This window comes from Nerophis ophidion, unplaced genomic scaffold, assembly GCF_033978795.1.
Source record: "Nerophis ophidion isolate RoL-2023_Sa unplaced genomic scaffold, RoL_Noph_v1.0 HiC_scaffold_176, whole genome shotgun sequence".
Taxonomy (NCBI): domain Eukaryota; kingdom Metazoa; phylum Chordata; class Actinopteri; order Syngnathiformes; family Syngnathidae; genus Nerophis; species Nerophis ophidion.
Window position 1 is genome coordinate 88,710 of NW_026907098.1, and position 6,291 is coordinate 95,000.

Here is a 6,291-nt window from a genome sequence, read left to right on the forward strand (position 1 = left end):
TATACACACATATATATATATATATATATATATATATATATATATATACACACACATATGCACACGTATATACATATATATACACACACATTAATATATATATATAGACACATATCTATCCATCCAATTTCTACCGCTTGTCCCGTTCGGTGAAGCTGGAGCATATCGCAGCTGCATTTGGGCGGAAGGTGGTGTACACCCTGGACAAGTCGCCACCTTATCGCAGGGATACACACACACACATATATGTATATATATATATATATATATATATATGTATATATATATATATATATATATATATATATATATATATATATATATATATATATATATATATACACATATATATATACACAGTATATGTATATACACACCTACGGGTAACTCCTGAAGTGGCATCATTGACTATTTATTTTTGATTATTATTATCTTTATATGATTACTTAATTTTTCAACTATATGTTACTCATCAACTAGCGCATAATATTACTTTGTGTGGCGGAGAAGAAAAAGCCCACAATGTATGTCGTTTTGACGCCATACAGCCAAATTACTGAGTACCTGTATGGGATTTGAACTTAGTACCCTTGTATTAGGATCCCACAGCATTGACCATTGAGCTATCTTGGGTCCCGTTTAGATTTGGATTCCGCTCATATACAAATGTAATCAGTGAACTATGATCAAGGCGAAACACAAAACAAGAGCATTCAGATTACGGATTTGAAATCAGTAGTACCGCATGAGAGGTCGCAGTCTTAACCATTGAGTTATCGTGGGTCTTGTTAAGTACAGATTTTTTATAATATACAAATGCAAACATTAAACTATGATAGGTGAAACAAAAATTTAGTTAAAACAGGTTATGGATTTGAACCCAGTATTACAGAGTGAAAGGCAGCAGTCTTAACATTTGCGCAATCTTGAGTGACATTATTATCTGTTTTTCGCTCATATACAAATGCAATCATTTAACCATAATAGGTGAAAAAATATATATATATTCCAAGATTTGGTTTTGAACGCAGTTTTATTGATGAGAGGTATCAGTCTTAACCATTGAGCTATTCTGTGTAGTCTGACTCATTCGCTAATGGAATTGTGACATCTATCGCAGTCAACTACGATTGACGTGGAACATATTTTGGACTTAAGTTACATATCAAACCAATTGGGATTCAAACCCAGTACACCTGTATTGGCAGCCCACAGTGTTGACCATTGAGGTATCCTGGGTTCCATCAAGACATGATTTTTGCTCATATACAAATGCAATCATTTAACAAAGATAGAGGCGAAACAAAAAACTAGACCCTCCAAGATATGGATTTGAACCTAGTAGTAATGCGTGAGAGTTAGCGGTCTTAACCAGTGAGCTACTATGGGGTTTTTTTGCTACAAAATTTTTCTTGATATACAAAAGTCAACATATATCATGGCCAGAGAGCTGCAGGAGGCCAAAAGCGTAGATAAAAAGGACCAACTGAAAACAACTCTTAAGAGGTGTGGAATACAGCATACACAGCTGAAAAGCTCTGCCTCAGATTGCCCTCACAGGAAGCAACTCTGTCATGCAGGTCTTCAACAATTGGAAGAGGAGAGAAGCGCAGCGAGGGAAGGGAAACACCAGAGGAGGAAGATGGGCCCTTCAGCCAAAACCACAACAAACACTAACTTCATATTCCCACACTGCAATAGACCATGAGGATCTCCTAATGGACTTTTTAGTCATCTCAAAACTCACCAATAGAAGAAGTGGAAGTCATCATATGATACGATGTAATCATATATCATATATATATAAAAATTTACATATATACATAAACATATATATGCATATAAACATATACTCACATACATATATATACACGTGTACATATATATACATGCATATATATACACACACATATATGTATATATATACATATATGTATGTATGTGTGTATATATATATATATATAGTGCAGCCGCTCAGTATGTCAACAGCTGCACAGACTAGTTTGTAGCTAAAAGTAGCTCTTTTGGTAACCAAATGGTTAATACTTGGTCAATATGCAGGTCGCTACATATAAATAGAGTATTGTAGGCATTTCTCGCGTGTTTTATGGCCACAAATGGAAGACTCCCATGAGCTACATTATGAGCCGTCCAGCCTGAGACCAACTTTACAATTTAAAATGCATAAAAAATAAGAAAAACGGGTGTGCTTTTGTCTGGCAGGCAGGCACACACACACAAAAATAAAAAGGGTGCAGTTGCCCTTTATGGCCATGGCGGGAACAAACATACAAGCTGATTTGCAATCCAAATAAGACAACAACTTATATGCTGAGTGTTGTTCTAGAACATCAGCAGTTGGGTTGGAATAAAGCTGTACTTATTTGACTGATACATGTTTGTTTTCTTCTAGTTTATTATTTACCATATCTTACTGTTGTGGGTTACTTGTACAAGGAGAGAAAAAGAAGAGTTGAGTTGATTTATATTTATAGAGCGTATATGTTAAAAATCAAATTAATGTTTTTAAAAAAGGATCTTATAGAAGAATATGAAGGCCAAACAAGATTTGAATGAGCACACGTTGATGTCATCTTGAATGTTTGCCCTGCACAACAGCGAAACCTAGTGGCGGAACAAGAGTATGGCCCCCAAGGGCAAGCTTCCTTTGAAATCAGCAAGTGTGACGCCTCATGTTTTCTTTGGCGGACTGTTTCAGGTCCTGCAGGGAAATGGGGCTTCATTTTGTCACCTGCATCCATGCAAACGCATGGTAAGACGCTGACATCATCAAATTTACGGCGCATGAGACGCAACAAGCCTGTTAGTAATATAGCTTGGATTGTACCTCAACTTAAGAGTGTTTTGAGATAAGAGTAGTCCGTTGAAAAGGTGGACATTTATCCATGAAAATAAGGAGCAGCAGCTAGAAAGAGATATAGCGTAAAAGTCTACTCTCCAAGGTAAATGCTGTACATTTTTATTATTATTATTATTATTATGTTACTTCATACAACTGTTCTAGCTGTTAGGACTAAGTTAAAAAAAATTGAACAATATTTATAATTTAAAAATTGTTGTTTTTTTCTTTTTAAAAAGCATGTGAGACGTTAAAGATGTGATGTTTTGGGGAAGAAAGCAGCAATTAATATTTGAAATTGAAACGCAAGTGTTTTAAGTTAAGAGCTTAGTCAAAGAACCAAAATAGCTTGTAAGTTGAAGTACTACTGTATGTATATATATATATATATATATATATATATATATATGTATATATATATACATATATATATATATACCGTATTTGCTTTAATTGCCACAGGGCAAATTGTATGCGCCTGCCTTGATATACTGCCGGGTCAAACTCGCTTCACAAAATAATTAGCGCATGCATAGTATTAATACCTGGTCATACTCGTAATGTCACGAGTGACACTTCCCCTGTCATCATTTTCAAAATGGAGGAGGCTGAGTTCAATACCGGTAATTTGAAATTGCATAAAGGGAAGAAGATTAAGAGCTATTCAGTAGAATTTAAGGTCCACGCTTACATCACACTCAAATTTTTACTGCATACCTTTGGTAAGTGCCTGTAGTGAGAAGACGTTTTAAAATAATTAGCGCATGCTTACTTTTACGGCATGCCTTTGGTAAATACACGAGTGAGAAGAAGTTTTAAATTAATTAGCACCCCGGCGGCAATTCAAGGAAATATGGTATATATAAATACATACACATATACATACATACAAATATATACACATATACATATATATATACACATATATGCACATATACACACATATATGTATATATACACATATATATACATACACACATATACATATAAATATATACATATGTATGCACACAAATATATACACATATACATACGTATATACACATACATATATATATACACATGTATACATATATACACATATACATACATATAAACATGTATATGTTTATACATACACATCATATATATACACATATACATACAAATATACAAATTTATATACAAATACATATATACATGTATATATGTACATACATATAGACACATATATATACATATACATTTACAGTACACTTGTTTATTTTTCAACAAGTTTTTAGTTATTTTTCTATCTTTTTTTCCCCAAATAGTTCAAGAAAGACCACTACAAATGAGCAATATTTTGCACTGTTATACAATTTAATGAATCAGGAACTGATGACATAGTGCTGTATTTTACTTCTTTATGTCACACTGCGGTTATGTCACACTGCGGTGAGGGATGTCTTGTCTTGGTTTTTTCTGTCTTATGATTCGCATGTTTTAGTTTGAAAAGTAACTCTCCTCTTCTTTCAGGTCACTTGCCCTTCCTTTTGTGTCATCAGTCTGACATCATCCCTGTTCCCTGATTGTTTCCACCTGTTCCCTATTACCCTCATGTGTCTTACTGTATGAGCCCACTCCTCCCTTTTTTCTGTGCCAGATTGTTTCGTTTATTCGTGTTCTCTAGCGTCCATTTCTATGTCCATGCCTTGCCTTACCTTGCCTCGTCTCGTGCTTATGTTCCTTGATCCTGAATCCCTTTGTTACTATTTTGTGTTTTCCTTTTTCCTCCTCAGCAGTGATTTTGGTTATTTCGTTTATTCAGCCGAAGTTATCAGTTATTTTTCATTCTTTCCTCAAATTTTTGAGTGACATTTTTTGTTAAAACTTTATTAGATTAGATAGTGTAGAATTTTTCATAGCTGTTGTTTCTTCCTCCTGTTGAAGCGTTTTTTGTTAATACATTTTACAGCATATACGCCGACAATTGTGGTTCGTCTTTGCTTTTGTGTTTTCCTCCGTTCGGAATGATTTTCAATTGTTCCTTTTTTTATGAAACCTTTTTCGCCGATTAGTTTTTTTTTTTTTTGGTTAATATAGATATTGAATTCCTTGACTTTGGAGGTGAAAGGAAGTTATCAAAGTAAAAGCCTGTCAATGTTCCCTACTCTGCATCTGAGTCCTATCCTTTTTACCAAGCTTAACACTTTATCTCTTTTTTTTTTCAACCAAAAAATGCTTTGCTCTGATTAGGGGGTGCTTGAATTTAAAAAAAATGTTCACAGGGGGTACATCGCTGACAAAAGGTTGAGAACCACTGGTATATTACATTACATTCGAAAAAGGCACCCAAATCATTAGGTACTCACGCTCATTCCAGCATGGAACCGCCTGGGAAAATAAAATGTTCCAAACTGACCTTGACGCCAAGCGCTTGCCGGCTTCACGGACATCTGGTGTTGCACGGGTCGCCAGACGTGAACAAGCTGTGCACACTCACCAGGGGGAACATGACCACCGCACCCAGCAGGGAGCCCAGCTGCACCACGGCGCTGCACCACGCCAGGGCGCCATGGCCCTTGTCGCGCAGGATCACACCAATGATCACCTTGACGTAGGACAGCGCGAGAACGAAGACTATCCATGCCAGCACCTGTGGAGGGGCGGGAGGAGGGCGGCGGGTGACAAAATTTCATACAGTCGTCCCTCACTATGTCGTTGCGGCTTCACTACGACACTTTTTTTTTACAAGTAGCATTATCACTGGAGGACGAAAGACAAGGGATAGAAAAACATGCTGCACTTACCACCGTTAGAAGATAAAAAAAGCCAGGCTAGTCGATAAAAACAGGGCTTCTGAATGTAAATGAGTGGGTTGGTTAATAAAAATATCGACAGTAACGATACAGTCGATACTACAGTGATTAGATTGATAGTTCTTACGATGACATTTTTGTTATTGTGTACAGGACTTTAGAACTTCAAATCAGAGCCAATAGCAGTTTTTGCTAATGTTTTGTGATTTTGCACCAATTAATTGTTTTATTTTACTACAAATATTATAGATAAAACAATTAAATATAAACAAATTGAATATCTAAATCAGGGGTGTCCAAACGTACTGCATTTTATATACATATATATATATATATATACACATATATATACACCGTATTTTTCGAATTATAAGTCACAGTTTTTTTCATAGTTTGGCCGGGGGTGCGACGTATACTCCGGACCGACTTATGTGTGAAATTATTAACATATTACCGTAAAATATTAAATAACATTATTTATCTCATTCGCGGAAGAGACAAAGAAAATGTCAGCAATCGTCAAACACACGTCAGCCATCATCAACCAATAAGAATTCGGTGTGGGAGGGTCATGGCAGAAGTGCATTGTGGGTCACTGGATGCTAACTGCTATATGCTACTGCCGTAGCTTTTAAAATGGATCATTTCAAC